The sequence below is a fragment of the Sylvia atricapilla genome, chromosome 4, assembly GCF_009819655.1.
Source record: "Sylvia atricapilla isolate bSylAtr1 chromosome 4, bSylAtr1.pri, whole genome shotgun sequence".
Classification (NCBI taxonomy): domain Eukaryota; kingdom Metazoa; phylum Chordata; class Aves; order Passeriformes; family Sylviidae; genus Sylvia; species Sylvia atricapilla.
In genome coordinates this window covers 28,967,545-28,991,671 of record NC_089143.1, presented here as the reverse complement: position 1 = coordinate 28,991,671, position 24,127 = coordinate 28,967,545, and positions in this window count along the sequence as shown.

The window sequence follows — 24,127 nt, the reverse complement described above, 5'->3', positions numbered from 1 at the left end:
TCCCTCCACTTCAGTTTGGTTTGAAATATTTTCCACATAATAAATGCAGCCTGAGCCATCTCTCTGGGACATCAGAATTCGTTTTACTTGTCGTAAGGCTGAAAAATTACTTAAATTTTCCTTCCAATTTTTCCAAAAAGAACTGTTTCAGAGTAAGATTAGTGCTTCAGAACATCTTAAATTTATTTTTAAAAATTCATTGAAAGCTTCAACAATAGTACTGCAGTAATTTTCGAATATCACCTTCCAGAGCTTTCCTAACAGCTACATTTCTTAGCATATATGTGGACTTTGCAGCACACTTGAAAAGTGACCTGGTGCCCAAAGTTTTCATAGGATCTATGATACTAGCACATGTCATTAACCTTTAACATTTCTTTTTGTTTCTACATTCCCCCAATCCCCAAAAGTAGTTCAAACTAGTAAAGCCAATGATGAAACTCAGCTGCTGCAAAAATCACAGCACTTTCCATCCCTTAAAGTGTAATTTTGGGAAGGGTTTTGAAATCTAATTCCATGCATGCAAAACAGATTGGACTGTCAGGATCAGCTTCCTGTTTTGTTTCAGCTCCTCTTCTTATAATCAGAAGAAGAAAGTGATCTGCTTTTGTAATACTGGGAATTATTGATATTCTGAAGCAGAGCTCGGGTGTGTTCCTTTGGAATCAGAAAATAAACAAAAACAATTTTAGGGAAGATTTTCCTTTACATTTCATAAGAGTTGTGTCATTTGGGAGGGGAGAGAGGGAAGGAAGGAAAACAGGCACAGGACTTGGAGAGGACTAGTATAATAACAATATAAACCCATCCTCTCCCTCTCTGGCAAGTCAGCTTCAGTAAAAATCACAGATCCTTGTCTTAACTGATATGGAATGGCACACCACTCCAAACACAGTCTGAGGTGGTGCTTATAGGCTCTCTTGTGAGTCATTCAGGAAACATTAAGTCCTTGGCTGTATTCAGGTTAGTTTTAAGCTGTCTGAACAAACCATGGCAGGGATGAGGTGTCACCACAAAGACAAAAAGCAGCTGGGAATTGGAGGGAGAAACCAAAGACATTGTACTAACTTATAAATCCATATCTCATCACCACTGTACAGCTTGGGTTGCCTGCTAATAAATTACATAGACAACATATAAAATACATCAGAAGGGAACCAAATAGATACAGAAAATCTTTAACCTAAGGAAAGATTAAATAAGATCGAACTTCTTAAGTAGGAAGAAAAATGACTGATGGGTGAAGTTTATCAAATCAGGAGTGAGCAATGTGGTGAACAGAAGATTAGTACGTGCTGCTTTTCATAATGAAGGGATTCAGTATCAAATGAAAAGAAATCCCCAAAGAAACCCAACCCAAAAGGTCACTTCATAACAAAAGGTATAATCAGACTTGGGAACTCACTGCCATGGGATGTTTTGCATGGCAAAAGGATAAATGGATAAAAAGATTACCAGATGAATTGAAGGAAGAAAGAAATTTGCCTTTAAGTACAAGTGTACAGACAGGATCTGGCTCAGGAAGTCCTTAAATCACTAACTGATGAAAGTCAACAGGGAATGCTCAGGGAAATTAAATTAGAAAAAGAACAAATACACACTCATCAGTATATTATTCGTTACTGATTTCTGTCAGAGGCTTCTCCTAGATTCTTTATCAGTTTTCATAATCTGGCACACACAGAAAGGGAACAAAGCTCTGAACCTCCTCTTGTTCTGGGAGATTCCTACAAAAATTTTGTCTTGGCCTGAGGGTTTGTAAAATTGATTTTAGTCCTGTTCACTCTAGCTGGGAAACTGACACACAAGAGATAAGAAACCAGATTCGTAGATAAAGCAATTCTGATGACTGTAAGTCATCTGCTGGTACTCATGTAGCACCACTACAGCCCAGCTACCCAAAGGACACTGAAATTACAAGGTGTCCAACACTCTGTAATGCTCTTCTAGATCCAGAGGTCCCTTTACCCACCTTATTCCTGTAAAACACAGCAAAAGGTCTAATCCAACTGAAAGGACAGACATGCCTATGGTACAAAACAAGCAGAAATAACTGGTTTCAGGCCATTCATCTACCTTTCTCCCTTCCTTTAAAATCCCTCAAAAATTCTAATATTTATTAGAAACAACCCAAGACCTGAAAAATTACCAGGTAGATTTTCCTTATTGCAAGCCATCTTCAGATAGTTTCAGCAGAATAAATATTTGGCTTAGTGTCTGCCATTCAGCAGAGTGATTCCTGGCAGTATCAGCACAAAGTGAGGAGTCCAAAAACCTCCAGTTTTGTACTACTGCTTTTAAAAGGGACTTTTTCTTAGGAATTAATTGTAACAGCTTTACTATAAACACATCCTTTGGTGAAGGTGCTTGGAAGCAGTGCCCTTTACAACAAGTATGCTTTGACTACAGTCTGATTATCATGGTGTGGTTTGGGCTGCAAGAGATCTTAGAGACCACAGAGTTCCAATCCCGTGCCACAAGCAGGGACACCTCCCACTACATCAGGTTGCTCAAAGCCCCATCCAGCCTTGAACACTCTCAGGGAGGGGGCACTCATCACTTCTCTGGCCAATTATGTATCTTGATTACTCTAAAAAAACACAGAAGAGTTCAAAGACAACTGTGGCACAACAGATCCCTCTCCACCCATTTAACAGAGCTGTACAGTCTCTGAATGGACTAGAGGAACCTAAGCCTGAAATTTTTAGTATGTTCCTCACATCCTCCACCCCCAGGATTTTTTCTGTGAATGCCCACTGAATAACCTGGAGGAACACACACGTATTGTGGTTTCCCATCTCTGCAACAAAGTGAAATTCCCTTTGGTTAACCACCTGCTAGCTGTATAACATGGCATTTGTTTCACAGTGAACCTTAACTAAAAGGCACACAGACACCACAGCTGTGCTGGGTTCACAGAACACCACTGGAGGTTTTCACTGTTGAAAATCCAGGGATTTTGCATCTATTTGCTTGAGAAAAGGAGCTGCTTCCCTGCAGTTCCCTAAACGTGCCCTCACTTCACCCCACCAGTTTTACCCGGGTACTTTTGACCATGACACGCAGGCGCACAGAACGTTCACTTCCTTCTCTGGCTCGCTGAAATTCCCTGATTTCATCACGCATAACCCGCTCTGACAGCCAGGACATGCACAGGAAGCTGAGGAGCTCCCTGGTTAACGACAGCCTGAGGACAACCAGCTGCCTGGGAAATCACAACAAACACTAATTTATTCAAACAAGATTTGCAAGCAACCGTGCACGTGCGTGCATACAGAACACGTTTATCATGAAACCTGGGGAGACAGACAGAAGAAGTATTTGCTGCCACAGCTACAAACTTTTCCTAGAACACTGTGTTTTTAAACATTCCATGTCAAAATCTTGCTGAAATGAAGACCTCTCACCCCATTCAGTTTAACTTTTATCTCACCATGGTTTTTCAAAGCATCCCAGGAATCAAAGTGCAGCACTAGAATCCCATCAGTCACTTCAGTACCATAATGCCTCCATGTTACTTCAATTGACATATATTATATCCATAATAAATATGTTAAAAAATCCTTCTAGAGTTTAGAAGAATTAAGTGTTGTATTTCAGTTCCGACCTGGAGAAACCACCAATAACATCAGGAACTGAAACACTGAAACTGGGGCTGAGGAAACCTAAGGGTTGGGGTGGGGTTTTTTGTTATTTTGTTGTCTGGAGTGGAGGTGTCCCATTTAAAAAACTTCAAACACATCTGCACAACGAGCCAGAAGAGCAGGAGGGTGTCTTGAGGTGTTCACCTTTAAAAAACAAACTACCAGCCACAGGAATCTCATGCAGAAGTACCATCCGCTTGTGTTATTACCCTGCTATCTACTGCTCAGCAGCTCTGCTTATGTCTGCTCAGAGAAACCAGGAACAACATCTCAGCAGCATTACTGGGAACACAGAGGGCCATACACAGCTCTTTATTCCTGGAAGATATAGCACATCTCTAGAAGTGTTCCAAAGAGCATATCTAAACACAGCAAGGCAACATAATATATAACAACAACAACATTGCAGGAGCAGTTTCTCTCCTCCAGAGAGCTAACCAGCCTCCTCCTCTTCACACCAGCCTCCTCTGATTATACAGGAACAGGAGAGGATTTCCCACATTTCCTGCAAGGAACATGGAACGTCACTCAAATCTGTTCCAAAATAAAATCCCTGCATGTTAAAGGCTGTTAAAAAGCCATCGACATTAATGTAACCCCAAAGGGCTGGCGTCACTCTGTATAACCAAGGGGACTCACAAGCAATGTGGAAATTCCATCCTTAAGTCATTGACTGCAACATCCTCTGGCAGTTTTCATCACTGGTACCTCATGCCAGAAAGAGAAAAGAAGCTTTTATCTCAGAGTAGCCTCTTTTATGGCTTGTTACTTGAATTCTTACATGTACAGATTTTTTTCTGGTTTAGTGTGCAGCCAGAGGCCCAAGAGGTTTTTCTTTTTCCTTTTAAGAAGGTTTTTAAGTTCTTCTGGGTTTTCCCCCCATTCTCCCCATCCAGAAACTGAATTATGTACCTGCGGTCAGAGCTGCCATGTGCCAGACATTGTCTTGCAGTCATGTGGCCAGTCTGCCCCGTCACACGGCCGTGTGGGTTGTGTCACCTCTCCTGAACAGATTGCTGGTGCTGCTTGTCCACTCTCTGTGACCAGGGGCAACTTGTTGAAAAATGCAGGACCACCAACAGCAGAAATACAAACTACGAATAGGCTTCAGACTATCTCTCTGATACCATATTCAGCCCATCATCCTGAGCCCCCGAGACAGAGGTGTGAAGGCTTTAGAGATGTAGGCCAGTGCTGAAGCATGAACAAATGGCTGCTACATTCACTACATCAAATCAAACTTCTCTCACACAAATCTCTTCTTTCTCCTTCCTTGAGATTCTCATACTTTCGCATGGTTTCTTTTTTCACTCTGGCATGAGCCACTAGTCCAAGACAGAACTGTACATGGTAACAAACAAACTTCCACTCTGCAAAGTCAAGGGGAAGGATTAGGGAGAAAAAAACAGGAAAGAATGCGTTTTCTCTTCTTACATGCATCACAGATCTTAAGCTTCTTTGCTCCATGAGTGTTAAATCCAATTGTTTTGGTCCTTTTCCTTACCAGCAGATCAGAAAAGGAGGCTTTGGAGCTTGTGGAAGACACTGATAACTCTGGTGGAGACCCCAGAGCAAACAGGAGACATGAGCTCCATGCTGCCATGGTGACAAGAGAGGGGAAGTTGCAGCCACTGTGTATAGAGATGAATTTCCAAATGTGTTCCAGCCCTGAAATAGTGAGGGCTGAAAGGTGTCCTCCAGGTCAGCAAGGTTTGTCCATCGGCTCACAGCTTATCACTGCTTATTACTGCCCTGGGAAGGCAAATCAAACCCCCTCTCCACCTGAGATTCTGCCTGTGACAAGTGCCAGCAGGAAAGGCAGCCCTGCAACACCCACACAGCTTCTTTCCCATCTCCTGGAATGAGAGGAGAAAAGCTATGCTTCCAAGAAGGCACAGAGAAACAAAAGAACACACTAGAGGAGAGGAAATAAACCCCTTCATGGAAATGTAATTCATTCAGCATACCAGAACAAAATCCAGTGTCATAGTGATCTGATTACAAAAAGGTGTTATTTGTTACAGGAAACAAATACTAATTAAAAAAGGGTAGAAAAAATTATTTGTTATGTGGTCAACAGAAGAAGCAGAATTTGGCCTTCCACTGACTCTGTACAGATCTTGAGAATAAAGGAGAGAGTGTCATCAGTTCAAAAAATGAACTGTGAATGCTGGATAAATCAGACGAAAGTTGGAAAATTCAGATAAAGTTGAAAATTCTGTGAAAACCAAATTAATCAAATGTGACAGGACATGAGAGAATTTCAACGAATAAGCTGGAGTGTCATGCAAAGCCAGTTTCTTAAAACCTCATTGTTTTATCAGAAAGAGTTATCTTACTGTTCCACGAGGATGTTGAAATTTCTGTGCAAATATTCCTGAATGCAAGAAAAGGGTGGGGGGGAAGGGGAGGGGGAAAAATGCTTGTTAACTTCTGGACAAGTCAGGGTAGACATGTTTTACATAACTCCTAGTTCCAGTTCGGACTTGGTGCTAACTTACTATGGTACCTCTTTTGGGTTTCTGTTCAAATGGTTCCTTATATTATGAAAGGGAGCTAATGAGCAGTTATCATCCTTTAGTCACCTAAAGAGTGGATACAATACAATTTGTGTTTTCTATGGGAAGGGGAAAAGATAATTTTTTTTTACTCCTGGTCCCATGGAGAGTTACCATTTACATCAGTGATACTTGTCTTTTTGTTAAAAAATAGTATTGAAAATGAAATAGTTTGATCAAATATGAAACTCACCATTACTGAGACAGATATTTTCAGTGATCTTTTGTTTATGCTCAATACATTACCAGCCAATATCGCAGCATTATCTAAAATCAGAAGCATGTTAAAAGGATGCCTGGCAGGTAGCATTGCCTCTCAGCAGAAAAAACTCCATCTCAACCATAAAGGCTTATGAAGGACAAAGTTGAACAGAGAACATAACTATGGTACCTGGCACACTTCCAAAGCAGGGCACCACTAGTGTAAGTGGAAGGAATCCCCAGTTCTGCCCTGATGTTAGATGACCTGACGTCCTAATAAAAATAAAAAGCCACCAGGCATGGGAAAGAAAAAGCTGATGGCAGTAGACAACAAACGGCAACTTCAAAAAGGTTCCAGATGGCAGCTGAATATTTGTCCACTCTAATCAAGTCCCAGCATGATCTACTGGTGACCTCTTCAGCACACACACAACCTGAACAAGAACTCCTGCCCTTTGGAGTACACTCTGATGAAGGTAGAAGCAATACCTCTTCTCTCCTCACCCCAGAAAAAACACCTACCTCAACACTCTAAGAGGAATTGATATGAGCCTAAAGAGCACTGGCTCTTTTTGAGGCAGAGACAGTGGAACATCTTGGGATTTCCTACCCAGAATGTGCATTCCCACTGCAAAGCACTGAAATTCTTAGGGCTGTGAAACTGTGCCACCTATGTGATCTTTGAGATGGTTTTGGGGAGGGGGTGTGTGATAATTCTGCTGCTGTGGTTTGGTTAAAGATGGTTTCCTGTGAGGCTGAGCCTTCAGCATACAAGTTTCAAAAGAGAGGAGAAGAAAAAGAAAACCAAAAAAACCCAAAAAACTGACGAGCAAGCAAGACGCAAGCTTGGACTCTCCAGGAAACCACAAAATAACCCCTGTGAAGTCTGCATGAAATGCTATTTCTGTGCCTTTATCATCTTTTAAGGAGACAAGAATGGAGGAGGAACAGCTAAAGAGGAGAGCTGAGCATGAAACCAGAGCTGAACACATGCTGAGCAAACACAGGCACAAAGGAAAGAACAACCAGGGTATGCCAAACCCTACTGAAACCAATGGGAACCTCAGCAGCAGCTTCATGGAGCTGGTGCCACACACAAGGATGAAAATCCTTCTAGACAGGAACAAAGACAGACACTGACTGTCAGCACTGGAGCCATGCATGGGAATGCCCCTGTTGAGATAAGCAAGCGATGCATGAACAGTGTGCTGGAATTACCAAGGTGGTTTGAGCGACTGCCAGGTTAGGCCACCACAACCAGACCGTGGTTGAGGGATGCTGCTATTTCAAGCAGGTCTTCTGCATAGCAGGGAAGACAAATGAGGTGTGGAAATTGTTAGTGGGATACCATTTGTGCATTAGCTATACAAGCCATCACCACAAGGGTTTGGAAACCAAATAGCCGAGTGCAGAGATTGGCCTCTGTGGAGACCCTTGTGCCATTAAAACAATTTCCAACTGCCCTTCCCTGAAAAAGCAAGCGAACATTAAAAGATACCTTAGATGTAAAAAGGCTTCCCCTCCATGGATCCTTACAGACATTGTGCAATCCTCTCCCTGGGTTTCACAAGCCCATCATCTACCCCATGGCATCTCTTTGTCCCGTTCCCCCATTGGCTATGGGGCTTGGTGTCCTGTTCCTCTCTTCCCTATGGTCACTTGCCCCCTGCCCTGCCCCTTGTACCACCCACGAACCTGAGACCCTACATAACTAAGAAAGACCACATGTTCACTCTCTTGGCCTTCAGCACGCTGGAATAAACGCTTGCTGTAAACTGATCTGGGGCTGGGAGCCTCTGCCTCTTTGCTGAGCCAGCCTGGTAATGTGTGTGGTTGTGTGAGCTTGATTGTTGCCTGAATATTTTTAAGCAGTTTCTCTATGGAGAGGCTGACTGAGATTTAGAAAGGCTATAGATGCATTCCAAAAGGACACACTGTTACAGGCCTCAACCCTGGCTGTAGCAGAAGATGTTCTGTATTTGCTCCAGCTCAAAAAGCTACCACTGAGAGACACATACCCTGAAAATGTAACATGGGAGTATGGTTCATCTGCTTCATTTGGTTTTAACACTTAAAACTGGGCAATATTTCAAAAAAAGATTAGCTAGAAAAGGGAAAGCATTTATATGAGACTAATGGTTCTTAAACGACAGTGACCTGATCTTTGCCTCTGCCATGCCTCATAGTTCAAATTCATTTTCTAGCAGAGAAAAAAAAAGAGAATATTGCAGTCATTAGGCTGAATTCCAGTTTTAAATGATGCCTGTGCTTCCAGAAACAACAGGCACCCAACAATCTTCAAATTATGTTTGTGCTACGAAGCACTGGAGGAGAATCCAACCTCAAAAATTGAGAGATATCAGTATAAAGACGACCTGACCAAGGCAAAACAGCGCCCTGCTGGAAATTATGAGAACGCTTTCCCCCATAATTTTCAAAATATTAAAGAAAACACCAATAACTCAATACATGAGCAACCTCTGTGTTTCACTACTAATACAAAATTATTTGTGTTCAAATTACAAATTACAAAATTAGTCTGTGTTCAAATGGGTCTCTGGTCTGAACACACAGAGGAATCCATCTCTCCACAGAGATGTTCTGTGCTCTACTACTGCTTTCAGCTAGTCATTTAACTCTGTTTACTCTCCTATTGACCTTACTAATGTATGCATGCATGCCTTCAGCGTCAATGTGTATATGAAATGTGCAATCTAAGAACAAAACAATCAAACTTCTTTTTTGGCCCTTGTTTACTAGCATGACCTACTCCAAAAGGTTATTAGGATTCCAAGTACAAATACTTTCCAAGTTAAGAAATGACTCCTCAGCAAAGCATCAGTTCAGCTCTTTCACATCCATGCTATGGGTGCATTTTTATAACCAGTTCCAAACCAGGAGATTCTTGCTTCACTGGCAGTGTAAGTGGACTCAGCTGGGGGCAAGACTGCTGCAGTGAAGGAGACATTGGTACACCAGATATTCTCCACATGGAGGCATGCTGCAGAGAAATAAGAAATCCTAGGAAAAATCCTTCCTCTTTGCTGGTACATCCTGTCTTTCATCTCCTGAAATACAGCAGCTCTGTATTTCCCTCAGCTGACAAAGAGCTGAACCAAGGCTGAAACACAGGTATATTGTGCCTGCAGCAGAGAACTCATCTGGGTTTGGGCTGCCTCTTTATTCCTTTGGCTTCTCACTGTGGCTCAGGTCTACTTCCCATGGCACTGATACATTCTCTGGCAGCTGCGCTTCCTTGGCCCCTGAGGAGGAGTCATAAGAGACAGGACAAAGCAGCAGCACACTGAAGAGCAAGGCTCTACCTCTGTGCTCCTCTGCAGAGACCAGTGTTCCAGGTGGGATCAGAGATACACAACAAATGCACCCCAAGTGCCAGGCAGGAGTGGAGGGACAAGCTATGAGATATACAGCTAATGCTCCAGGGGATCAGAGAATGCAGCGTAGCTCAGAGGGCAACGCTGGCTTAGCAGTGGAGCAGATAAAGCTTAACTTAGCAGTGGGTGTGAAAGGGTAAGTGTGCACAAGAATGAATGGAGCCAAAGCTTGCCTTGATAGACCTGTTACTTTTTTAAAGTTACTTTGGACCAAATATCTTGTTACCACAATATTGGCACCATTTATGTACACTGTGACTTCTCAGGTCATGTTTTAAGGAGTCAGAAGTTTAACAAAATAGATGAAAAACATTACCCAAAGATGAGGAAAGGAAACAACTGTTTGCATGTGAAGCCTCAGTGCCCATAAAGAACATGGGACAAACAGATAAGGACAGCATTCTTTATACCACAGATCAGAAAATTACCCCAAACACTGCTCTGGAAATCTTTATCAACAGAAACAAGAAAAAACCCTTAATTACGATTTCATCAAAACATACATGCCCTTAGATAAGTGGTAAACTGAGGAAATTACAGTAAGGTATTCTGGTCCTGTCAAAGCATGTGAAAAGTTTTACTACTTGTTGAAAAGGATTCTACTAATAACAAGCTGTTTCCATCTTCATGTGTGCCTAGTGACAGGCTGCATGCAATAACATGACACAGCAAGGCACTCCCTCCCAAGCTTCTATAGTGGCCACCAGACTGATCCATTTTAATACAATGTTTTCACCACCATCAAGCCTTGTAAGACACACTCTGCTGGATATAGGCAGGTACAGTAAAGGAGAGAATAAAGCCAGCCAAGCTCACAACAGTTGTATAGCCCAGGGACACAGCACAGCTCTAAGAAAAGGTCTCTTAAACTATGTACAGTAAAACCCCCTCCAAGAGAAGCTACTAAGACACCTCAGCACATCGTAACTTCCACAGATATGGAGAAGTGCTCAGGGGAAGTGCGCACTGAGCTCCTAGCAATAGTTCTAGGATAGTTCCTCTTCAGATAGTCAGTTTTGGAGCTATTACAGCCTGGGTGGAATTCACCTGAAGAACCCTAGACATGAAAAAAATTATTTCTAATCATCAATAGCTGCATGTGTCTGAGTAGAGATGAGGATGTGGGAGGAGGGAACTGCAATCTTCCAGCTTCTGAGAAGAGGAGGAGGAAGTACAGGGCCAATGCCAGCTGATTCTGCTCCCTTACATTGGAGAGAGGAAGAAAGAGCTTCCTTCCATTCTTCCTCATTGGGGACTAAATGTCAAATCCACTGTGGGACATTCATAGTCCACCGTATGGAAAAATGCTGAAGAAAAGCAAACTCTGCTTGAAGAAGGCTGAACAGAAGTTATTGCAGAGACAGAACATGTGTTTGAGCAAGTGCATTAAGTAGGTGAAAGAACATATTAAAGTAAACCATCTGGAATTCAGAATATTTGAAAACAATCATAAAGGACCAATCTCCAAGAGGCAGACCAGCATCATTCTACAGGTACACAAACCTATTCACAGAAGTTGTGTATGAAAGAGATGGATTAGAAATGCTTCTATCTCCTACAGTGTGCCTTATTTACTTGTCCCAGAAAGGAGTTATGAAAGTTTTTTTCTCAGGATTTACAGTACCCAGGAATTACATTTGTGACATTTCCTACACGAGTGGAGCAGCTTCTTTGCTTCACAAACAGATTAACATTGTGACAGCAGAACCTGTTCCACAGAAAATTAAGGAACAAATAGTAGCCAGTGTCCCTGCTCTCTTCCCAAGACTCTCCCTTTCCCACCCTCCAGGCGTAGACTATCTCTGAAGGGCCTGTACACAAAAAATACTGCAGAACAGAAGAAACCGGAAGTCTCTGTGCAGGCACAAAGCTGTGATTTTTAGGAGCTGAGATATGGTGGGATAGGTCATGATTGCATTGCTGGGATGGATGGATGGATCGATTTCCAGGAAGGTAAAAAGAAAAGAGAGACCTTGGGGTCACATTCCTTGCAAAGAAGTGACCTTAATGTGCAGAGTTCAGCAAAGCAATAGGTAACAGTCTGATCAAAAGCTTAAGGTCAGGATGAGAGAGGAGACCAACAAGCATAATAGCACAAGCAGTCTGCTACAGGCCACCAAAACCAGGAGAAAGTTGATGAAATCAGCTGTCATCAGCTGGGAGGAGAAGCCTTTTGATTGTAGGCCCTGTTTCTCTCAAAGACAGGATAAGCTGACAGAACCTCAAAGTGTGTCAGGGTGGCTCAGGCTGGGCATCAGGAAGAATTTCTTCACTGGAAGGGTGGTTAAGCATTGGAACAGGCTGCCCAGGGAGGTGGTGGAGTCATCATTTGTAAGAACATTCCAGAAATGACTGGATGTGGCACTGAGTGCTGTGGCTTAGTTAATGGTGGTGTGTCAGTCAGAGGTTGGAGTCCGTGATCTTGGAAGTCTTTTCCTACCTTAATGACTTTATTATTTTCTCTGGTTTTCACCCAGTATCTGCCTGGGAGGGCAACAAGGAAGGGTGTACGTAATCCCAGAGAGATAATCTTGAAGGGCACCTTCTTCATAAAAGTTATAGACAAGTCAATTAGGAGAGGCACCCCCTGCTCAATCTGCTACTCATTAACTAGTTCAAGCTGTGAAAGTTGATTACGGCCTTTGCTGCAGCAATCCTGAGGGTGATTTAAAGATCCTGAAAGAAGTGAAGTAGGGCAGTGGCAGAACAGAGATCTTGCACTTCAGAACAGCAGATCTATACTTGTGCAGGAACTGGCAGCCAGGATCCCACTGGAGCTAAGGCAAAGGGACCTAGGAGAGCAGCTGATCTCCAAGGACAACCACTTCAAGCAGAACAGACTGTTCTGATGTGCAGGAAGTCAAGCAAACATGGCAAGCAGCCAGCTCCGCCCAAGGGGGAATTCCTGACTGAGCTCAAACTCTAATAGGAAGTGTACAGGAGGTGGAAGTGGGGACAGGCTACCTGGAGTATTGAGACAATACCTGAGCACATAGGAAGGCAGGAAGATAACAGCTTATCTGGAGTTGAAACATGGAAGGTGTGCAGAATGCAATAAGAAGTATTTCAGCAATAAGGAAAACATTGATCCGAGGGAAAAGAACACAAGAAACCCCACCAAGGTATAAAACATGTCCTTGGCTGGAAAAGTCTGCTCTAAGATCTCCCTGAAGGTAGGGACAGCATCTGTGCAAGTGCAGCATGACCAGAAGTACAGAAAAAGTGAATTAGGGGCCACTTCAGCAAATGAAGCATCACAAAAGGTAGCAGGAGGCTGGACTAGATGACCTGCAAATGTCCTTTCTAACCTGAATTAGTTGTAATTAAAATTCCCAGGGATCACTATTAAATCTTCTGCTATCTAAGGAAGAAACAAGGTAGAAGTGTCATCATCTATCATCTTAACCACAACTATGCCAAAGCTAAAAAGCTGCTGTATATCAAGACAGAGGACATAAGAATGCATACTCATAATGGTGATTTTAATTTCAGTAACAGTTCTTATCCACATACACTACTCTGTCAGATGCTGACATCTCTAGAGTTATGTTTTCAGACAGCAGTATCTTGGGTGAGAACAAGATGGGGCCACAGTGCTGCCCTCTAAACTATATCAGAAAAGCTGATAACATCATTGCATTCCTCATTACTAAGGTGTTGACATCAGAGATCTGGTGGCTGAAATTTAATCCTATTTTACTCTCATATTAAAGGTCCCCGAGCACTTAGAGTTCATCAGAGCAACCATTAGAACAAAATAGAGGGGGAGAGGCCCCTACAGGGGTACCTTCCACTGGAGCACAAAACATAGGCAATTTGAAGGAAAAATACAGACAGGTATATTAGCTCCGTGAAGAGAACAAACCATAAAAATATTATGAATTTTAGTAAAACATCAGTATATTATCAGGTCTCTGATAAAGGTCCCTGCACTGAACTATCAGCCAGGCAAGTTCTTTCACATATTTCAAATTCATTGTTACCTTGCAAACATAGAAAGCCATCATTTTAATTGTGACTTTTAAATAAAGCAAGGTCAAGCACTAAGGCAAACCTGCTGCACCAATCAAACACCAACTACACAATTAGTCCCAGGGCTACAGCAGGAGGGAGCTGAGCAGTAACAGTCTGTGCCTTTGGACAATAAAGCTTTTGAAGTTCAAGCCTTTTTCAGACCCTTCTTAGAAGCTGAAACATTCTCAGCTGAGTACATGCACTCACAGACGTTCACTTTAATGAACTGAAAGTGTCAACTTCCCATTGGTGCATCAGATGGACTTTTTCTCAAGCAGTGGAAACAATTGTCTAGGCACCCCTTGCCTGGGGCTGCAGACACCACTGAGCTGCTAAAGTACCTTTCATAATAAATTTGAAACTGTGAAGAGAGACCATTCATTCTATACCTCTGAATCAGGAAGTCCACTCATTCAAGCAATCACCAGCTTCTGTAGCAAAACACGTAACATTCACACCATCTCCATCACTCCTCCTCCAGCCATGAACTCACAAAAAGCCACTCAGAGGTATCCTCAAGCCCACCTGGAAAACCAGCAGGGGCTTTTTGCAGATGTAGTTTATGGTACTCTAAGGTCAACAGCTAATTTCAGCTAAGGAAAGCCCATTGCCATTTATTTATTATTTCCTTAACGTAAGTTAGACAGAATGAGTAGGTTTGACAACTATGATGCAGCCAAAATTAAACAAGAAACCCCCATCAACAAACCAGCCTGAAACAGTATTAACAAACATATCACACCACATGCCAGGTTAATACAATATTCCACCACAGACATTACAGTTGCAATGCCTACACCATTACAATCAGATAGTGGAAAAATCGGCCACAGGAACATGATCTCTAGGCTGACGTAAACCAGGTGCTTCACAATGGCAATGCTGCTTTGTTTCACTTGGACACCCTTGAATTGCATGGGTTAATCCCCACTCCTTCCCCAGAACTTGCTTAGAAGTCATAAATAAGCTTTCTGTCTCCATTGGTAAAAACAGAGACATGAAAGATGAGTCTAAAGGCTAGAAAGTAAATGAACAACAATAACAAATAGAATTCCAATTTACTAAAAACCAATAAATCAATTAACAGATTGCCCAGAGATGTTTCACTCTCTGTTCTAAAAGGTTTTCAAGGTCAAATCAGATAAAGACCAGAATAACCTGATCCCATCTCAAAGCTGATCCTGCTTAGAGCAGGAGGCTGAACTGGTGAATTTCCCAAGTACCTTTTGCCCTGAATAATTGTTTTGTGTTCCTGCCTCACAGCTTTCCTGGGTTCAGCCTCTGACTAAAAAGACTGACTCTCTTCAACTCTGGCAACATAGACATGCTCACATGCAGTCTTCAGAACTAAAACTCCCCTTGCAGGCTCTCCAGCCTTCAAGTGATCAAGTCATTAACCCTCCAGACCAGTAAAACTGAACCATCAGCTCCGTGATCACGTATTGCCAGATGGAGCAGCAGCTTTGAGAGTGCACCAGAGAGCTGGGCCCTTGAAACAGCATTGCAAAGGTGCTAGAGAGTATCTAGAAGGAGGGCCAGGCTGTAACACACATGTGCTAGACTTGACTACCCTGCCAGATTTCAGGCTCACTAGAAACCACAATCCCCATGAAGTTTGCAGCCCACACTTCATGTCTGTCAGGCTGATGTACCAGCACAGCAAGCAGGGTGGCAGCGGGTGGCATCTTGCAACTGGTGTGGCCTCAGTTTGCCTGCTGAAAGTGTAAAACTAGACTGAGTCATACAGAATCAAAATTTGAAAGAGAAGCCAAAAATCTATGCAAAATGCCTGTTTCCTGATTACTGATGGCCAGCCCTCCAGTGGATGCAGACCTTCCCCGACTGCCACCTTGTGTCTTCTGAAAGCACTGCCAGCAGGAGCAGGATGCTGCACCAGGACTTTTCTCTGTGTCTAGAACAGTCTTTACTCTGCTAAATATTCATTTTCTTAACCAAAACAGGGAGCAATACAATTAAAATCTAAGCCAGACTTGTAACACGAATCTGTGTCATCTGTCTTTTTTTAATCAGTTCCTGGCTAGCAGCACCCCAGACTAATTGCCGTAATGAGTCAGAAGTCTCTTTGAGGATCCATTGGTTGTCACATCTATTTTGACAAGAACAGTATCAAAATATATTTACACTTTTATTAGTACGTGAAAATTCACTACCTTTTTTTTTTCCCCCTCCCTGGAGAGTAGAGCTATGCTCTGCTGAAAAACCTCATCTGTCCTTTGAGGTATGTCCACTGAAACACCACCCATGAATGCCAGGGACAAAAAAAAAAAGGAAATTACTTAAAATTTGGACAATATTTAAGATATTCCTGATGCTGATCCCCAAGAACCTAGTGTTGGAATGGAAAGACTGCAGTGGAAGACTACAGTGAAGATAAAACAAGAAGTCCACTTGGCCACAAGCACAAACTTCTGTACTGGCCACGCCACTCTCACTTACAGGCAGAGTATTTCCTTTCCTGGGTGGCTTTTCCAAAAATTGACTACCAGAATGCTACCATAAAAGGGAGCAGGGGTGTTTCAGTGACTCAGCCTAGAGCAAAAGCAGGCACACTCCACACTCCAAAAGAACAAGAACCACACAAATTATTTTTGTTTCCAAGCAGTGAAATTCAGATGTAGTATGTTTTGAAAGCTTGTTATCCAATGTAACCAAACTTCTGCCTTGGTTAAACAGAAAAGGGCAAACCAAATTGCACCTAGGTGAACATTACCCTGAAAAGGCAATTTAACCTTTCAAGTTAAACTTTGGGTCTCATCACCACCAAAAATAGTTACATCTTTTACAATCATGGCAAAGTCCCCTTTTAGCTGAAACAGAGCAATTGATATGACTGATAATCTCCTGCATAGATAACGGCAACTCTTCAGTGATCCAAAAGTACCACACACTCCTTAAAAAAATCTAGCATCCAATATCCTTTCTTGTTGGTTCTAAGGAGGATTATTTTCCCACCTGAAGACCAAGACATGAGAAAACTGGTAATTTTTTTTCCAGGCAGTGTCAAATTTCATAGTGAATTCTCATTAAACAGGTTTAAGAGGTAATTTTTCATTCTATCAGACCTATCCCACTAGACTAAGATGCTTAAACATACTCAGCCAAGCTCTTCACATATACCTGTTATCCTTTCTTTGTGTTTGCACAGATTATTTCAGGTCCCTCTACACTTCTCAGCAGAAATGGCACATACTAGCTGAATTAGCTGAACCCATTCTGAGCTGATCACTGGAAATTAGCTCACTCCCATGCAAATAAGTACATCTGCTACGAGACAAGGATCCTCATTCAATGCAAAATTTGCTGTTGCTGATGAAAGCTCTCAGTTTCTTTCTATCAGCAAAAGTAAAGTGAACCAAGTAAGTCATGTGCTTTCCTGGAAATTCATTTATAGTGGGTAGAAACCATTACAATTCTACACAGTCCACAATCACTGCTGCAGATCATTTATATTGTAGCTGAATGACCTGAGGTCTTTCATATTTAGAGTTTTTTAGGCACAAAGTATGTAAGCCAGATAATTCATTTCCTCATGAAGGTGATACTGTACCAGGCAGTCAGTCCATGCAATAGTGATCTCAAAATAAATGCTAGTTAATGATGTAGGTTGCAATGTTCCCAGCTCTTCACTCACTGTTTCTGCTAAACTTCTACGTGACACCTTGCAGGCAAAAATTCGCCCCATTGGCCTGTTCCACGATCAGAAGATCCAACATCTTTCATGGGTACAAAAGAAGTATTTAATCACAACTGTCATTATTTTAGAAGCCCAAAAGTGATACTCAGTTTTAGGGTCACTTCACAGTTCCTATTCCCAGGAAGAAATGTGATCATGTACGATGGAAAACAGCAACCAGATTAACCCAACACCCTGACTTACTTAAGCCAGAATCAAGAGGTGAGATCAATCCATAGGAAACTGAGCACTAAGAGTTTGGATTACAATCTGGCCACAGCTGTGAGACAGATGCTTCTTGATTTATGCCAATCTACCAAAAAATTAGTAGAGACCAGGAAATCCACAGCTCTTATCCATCCCAGTGACTGCCTCCTCTGGAAGAGGACGTACTGTTATTCTGGCAGGAATGAATGAAGTAAGAGAGAAACACCAGACCCCTCCTCTTTCCTCTTACTAAATGTTGTTTAGAGAACAATGAGGAGTTTTACTACGTTCTCACTCCACCGAGGTTACTGACAACATGGTCTGACTACAGCACAGGGCACTCCATCGCTTCTCAGTGACGTCACTGCTCTCACATGGGAAGAAACACTGCAGCATGATGCTGGCACTTGAAGCATGCAGAAAATAACATTTTAACTGAACAAATTAGGCCCCCACTGGATTCACTCTGAAGTTCTGCTGTCAAAAAGTCTGAGGAGAACATTACTGCTTACACAATCCAATCACTCTTCAAATATTTCCAGGGATGCTCAGCCACAAGGTCTCTAGGAGCAAGAAGGATCAATGCAATGCTCTGGGAGGTGGTAGGAGTAAACAGACAAGAACACATAGTGCAAAAATCACCACAAAGCAAGAGTATAATGTTTCACAGTGCTTCTCCTTCCTTTTATCCAGGGACAGTTCTTGTCTAAATCCCTGTGACATAAGACAGGCTTGTAATTCAGCCACAGACTGAGGTGTCTGCATGTCAATGTTCAGTTTCCAACTCCACTTCAAAGGTTCACTGAGCTGAGGTAGCTATCTCAGAGGTAGCTCTGAGGCAAAGCTGTTTCATCTCTGTGCTGATGCTTCTTCTGTAAAATGGAGTCAAGCTGTAGTTGAACCATGTCTTTCTTGCCTCACCTGTTTCAGTTGTACATCAGTGTGGGACACCAGTGTCAGTCAGCCTGGAGACATCTTTACCACAGCTCAGATCCTCATCAATAATCTTCCCAGGAAAGACAAATTCTCAGCGATGGAGCTACTGGATTGTATATTCCACAATAAACCAGAAATACTGTCAGCTAGTTAGGGCAAAAATCATTTAAGAAAATGATTAGAGTCCTTCACCAAAAATAAGTAACACATTTCTAAAGAGTCAAGGACACAAAACCCTTGTATAAAAATTTAAAGCAATCTTTTCTACATGCTTTACAAAGGAAGTCAAAATGCAAAAAGGAATTGCTAAAAACCTTATCAAGAAGAAATCAAAATCTTTTTTTTAAAGCTACTTCAAAACAGCAGGTTTTTTCCTTCATTTACCCTCAGCTACCTAATTTCAGTTACTGTACAAGAAACAGCATTTGAAGTTGTGCAGAGCACAATACTTGCTCAGCATAGCCATGAAATGGCACATCTTATTAAGTTTAGGCCTATGAAACACTACCACAACAGAAAAAGAACATTAAAGAGGAAGTAGGTCATCTCTATGCAGCGTTTATGCCTTACACAGTTAAAACAATGGTACCTTTAAGACCAAAACTATTTTAGATCATTACATTACAACAGGGCATCAATATTTACACATGTAACTGAATTAACATGCTTGTTTTTCATATTTATGATGCATTATCTCCTGCAATCTAACACACAGAATGCATTCCAGGCTATACCCCAAAAGAATTAGGTTTTGTGGTGGTGGTGTTTTTTTTTCCCCTCACAGTCATTTCAAAACACTATCACTTCCACAATTTCTCAACCAGCTGTACAGTTTCCTTATTGGGTGACTCTGTATTACAGCAACATTCAAGACTGCTTAAGTCACCAACAGCCAAACATTATGAAGTGTCAATTGACATCAAAACCAAATCCAAAGTAGAGATGATCATCTCCCCATCTAAACACATATGAAGTCCTGGGTTTATTTCTTTTCTAAAGAAACTGTGCAATAAACAAAAGTCAGCCAGACACCCTGGAGACTGCAATCTGCAACTGTATTTGGGTTCCAACCGGTTTTAGTAAATGCTTAACCCACATCAGACCGTGTCATGCTCATATATTGCTGGTATGAGAAAAGGGAACTGGCAGCAGGTCAAGCCAGACCTCCTCTCTCCTTACAACACATTGTTTAAAGGATTCCAACCCAAGGACAAACATACCTTTGTATGGAAATGACTTCAACATTTTAAGGCTTCTCTTCCATGTTTACTCTATCTGCATGCATCATACAGATGAGCATGTCCTAGTCCCATGCATTGCCAAAATTTATTGCTGGTGCCTAATCCTTTCAAGCCCCTGACTCCTACGCCTAAAATGTTCCAAGGCACACAGTGATGACACCCCTGTTGCACAAGTGTAGATTAGCGTCCAAAAAGGCATCTGCATGAGGAAAGAGAAAAAAACATCAGGCTATACTGGTTAACAGTGACAAAAAAAAAAGAAGACACAAAGACACATGAGAAAACACCAAGTCTCTTCAGTAACTTAGCTGTGACCAGTCTGGATTGACCAATTGGTAAGATGGGCTAAAAATGGATTTCAGAAGAGTGATCACAGTAATGATCACAATTGGTGGTCTCTATGTGAACTGAAATGAAGAAATATCCCGGAAGAGATTAACATTCCTGATGTGGCAAGATGACTGACTCTCACACTGCACAATCAGTAGTACAATGACCTGCTTAACTCTTGCATTTCCACTTACCTCCTTATCCAGCATTACATCCCCGGCTGTAGCTCTGCAGAATATTTAATAAACATCTGAAACCTCTTATACTTGCATTTACATAACTCCGCTACCAGTTCTCAACTACCTGTTATGCTTTTGTACCACTTAAAAAAGCAGCAAAAGACAGTAGGGAGAAAGCTGAGTGATGTCCTCAGAACTTTCTCTGACAGGTTGTTCAATTAATTACTTTGCCTCATGCTAAAGAAAAGCTCTCAGAATAAAGAGCATCACATAACAGACTTAAGCCCCTTACTTCACAATTCTGTTCTTACCACTCAGTTTATTAAACCAGCTCCTCCTGGATTTACACTTCAGTACTGCAGGCAGTCGCAATTTTTTTATTACTATTTTTATTATTTTAATAACCCTCCCCCCTCCCCCAGTCAATACATGATTTCATGCCTTTTGACTCAAGGAGCATAACTCATGATAACTTACAGAAAGGGTAAGATTTTCTGCAAGAGTGCCTTCAGAAAGCTTCCCCACCTGGGGAAATATGCAAGTATGACCAATGTAAATGACAAAAAGGTTCACAGGCAGCTGGGGAGAATGAATAAAAGAAAGAATTTCACTTTAGACCACAAAATGGCTTAGGCAAGTGACATGCACCACAATTACATTACTGAAAAGGTTCATTAATTCTTCAAATGGACTTTGCAAACATGAACTCAGAGTCTAAGAAGGAAAGAGACGTTGCCTTTTAAAGCTTTTAAGACAGATTGATGGCAGAAAAAGGAAAAGGTAGAAGTCCCATATAAGATAAATACCAGCAAACTGCATTTTCATTGCTCTCTTCAAACAGAAAAGTTTCATTTTACTTGCTAACTAGAACACAAGGCCGCTATCTGCAGACTGTTACAGAAAGTAAGAGTACATCCAATTAAGAAATCTCAGAAGTGATCTTGCATTACCCAAAGATAAAAGAGACAGTATTGCTGCTATGTTAGGTACTAGGCTACCAGGGTACACACTTCCCCTCCCATTTTCAATGCTTCTAGCCATCACATCTTTCAGTCAGCAAGTCTACACAACTCTTGTTCTGCTTCCAGCCTTGAAACTTCACTCACAAGAGCAAAGAGCTCATACCCTGATACAAACAACATTTGTAAGTGAAGAGGCTGATGTAATGTTACTTAAAACTTGGCTTTCCCTGTTATTCTGTTAAGACTCTCCCAAGAGGATCTCTCTTGCAAGCTAGTTGTATTTAATTTAATACAACTTAATATAACCATCCATAAAACCACGACAACCTCAATTTAACTGCCTTTAGCAATACTGTGGAATTTATTCAGTGGTCAAGCAACAGTTGGACAAAAATTTGTATCAGGTCTTGAAGACAGACTGTATGAGACAAGCTAGGTATGGTCCAATATTTTACTTCAAGTGACTTGATTCCTATGTTTTTTCCCTTTTTGGAGAAGAGGGCTTTGCTGTTCATGGGTTTCTAGCTGAACCACTCTCCTAAGAGGGGACATAGATGAGTGGATTGAAGCATGAAGTCTGTTGGCAGGAGGCAGCAATACACTTATCTGGTCTGATGAGTTTGGCATGGCAGCTTTTCTGCTCCAAACCCCTAGACTCATGTATTTCAGACACAAGCAAAACAACCGTAGACAATGTCATGTTGCTTGCAATGCAACTCCTCCGCTCCCCCTAAACCAGCACAAGCCATTGTAGCAACTTGATTTGAGTGCACAGGCTGTTTAAAGGAAACCAGAATGGAAAAACAAGTCCAGACATCTTTCCCTCAGAAAAACCAAACTTGTGTAAGCTGATTGAGTTGACATACTTGGTGTGGAATGCATGCTAGTTCATGCAGTATCAGTGATAATAATTTGTGAGTACATCAGCATAGATTTTTATTTATTCTTCCATTTAACACTACATGGCTCTTTCTTCGCAGATACTGCACCTGCCCACTACCTCCTCTCTTTATTAACAACAGGCTGGATGTAAGTATTATTTACATTATATTGTCACATGTTCCTTGCCAGTTATCAATCTGATATTGTCAGCCTATGAGTACTACAGCATTGTCTCAGATCTTAATTTTCCTCTCCTGTTGAGCTTCCAGAAAAAAATGGTCAAGGAAATGGAGATTTAGAGTTGATATGAGATTCCTGAATGCTCCTCACTGGCAGAGGGGTTGACTTTGGGCAATTTCTAGAAAAGAAGTGTCCACTAGATCCCTCTATGCAGATTTGTGGACTGCTGTACTTCTGCAACACAGACATACAGCAAGGAAAAGGTAGGTTAAAGAAATACCCAGACTACACATCCTCTACTCTCCTGGCAACTCTGCCCAAGGAGCCAGCAAGAAGACAAAAAAAGACGGCACATTTCTCATGAAAGAGCAATGTTAAAGGCTATGGACCTGTGATTCAAGTGTGAAAACTGACTTGAAGCCATTCTAAAATGGAACATTCAAAGTAGTAGGTGGATTTAAAACATCTTTGAGAAGAACCGATCAGAGAGGACACAATCAATATAACTCCTTTGTTTTACAGAGAAATCCATTTTTTTTTTACCATCCATTTAAAAATCCCATTTATACTTATCATCTCTACAAGCAAACCAGTAAAAAAGTCAAAAGTAGTTACAAAAAAAAAAGCTTACCTGGCATGTTTTTTGACATGGGTATATGTAGATCCAGAGTACATCAATGAGTTTCTTTCACATCTGTAAGCACTGAGGTAGGAGAGGCCAAACTCTCCTAATAGCAGCAGCAAAGCTGAAACTAAATACATAGACCTGTGAAAACCAGAAATGAGCTGCTCTCCTCCCCTAGCCCCCAAAAAACAAAAGGGTTGGCATTGCTACTTGTCAGTAGGGGTTCAGCGGGGAAAACAGAAGAAAAAAACATCTTCCTTTCAATGAAGTTCACTTACATCAGGTGCTTGTAGCAGCAGTACAAAATACAACAGTTTTATGATTAACGAAATGACAAACAGGATAACAGCTGACAGACATACTGTTGACCACTAGGAAGGCACTAAAAATCTGGAAAACTGGAGTTCTTCTAAGAAGTCTTTTCTGGTAGGCAGGAAGAAGAAAGGAGAATCTCAAATCAGCACTTCCATTACTTCACTTCAGAGAATTCCCCTATCAAAGGTTTGAGTCTTCAGATTTCCTGGAGGTTTAAATAGAAAGAGCCAAAGACAACAAAGATACTACACACCTAATCTTGCTCAGATGTATGTTACAACAGAGCTAGCAGGGATTTTTTTTTCTTTAGAACAGCTTCTGTAATTGCAGGTCGTACACCTTCATTTGTACTGGGAGATGTGTGAAATTGTGAATATTAATGTAAATGTTTACGCCAGTAACCATTAAATTTCTCCATTATGATACAACATACTAAAGTGAAGGCAAACTGATCTTTCACTGAAACTGAAGGCAACTTGCAAAGCCTTTTTGAACAGCAGTGAGCACAACAAACGCCTACACACTCAACAGTCACTATATGAATTAATTTTTAACACACATCTTCTTTTCAGCCTATGGTGAGATCTGAGCTGCCAGCATGCTAAACCTCAGCTACACAGTTTTATGTATCAATGCCACACCAACAAGACATGCTGAAGATTTTTGGACTTTCAGTTACATTACCTCAGGAAGCAACAGTAGGGAATGCCAAGCAGAAGTAAGACATCCCTGTTTAAGAGTTGTCTTTGAGCATCCAAAATAAA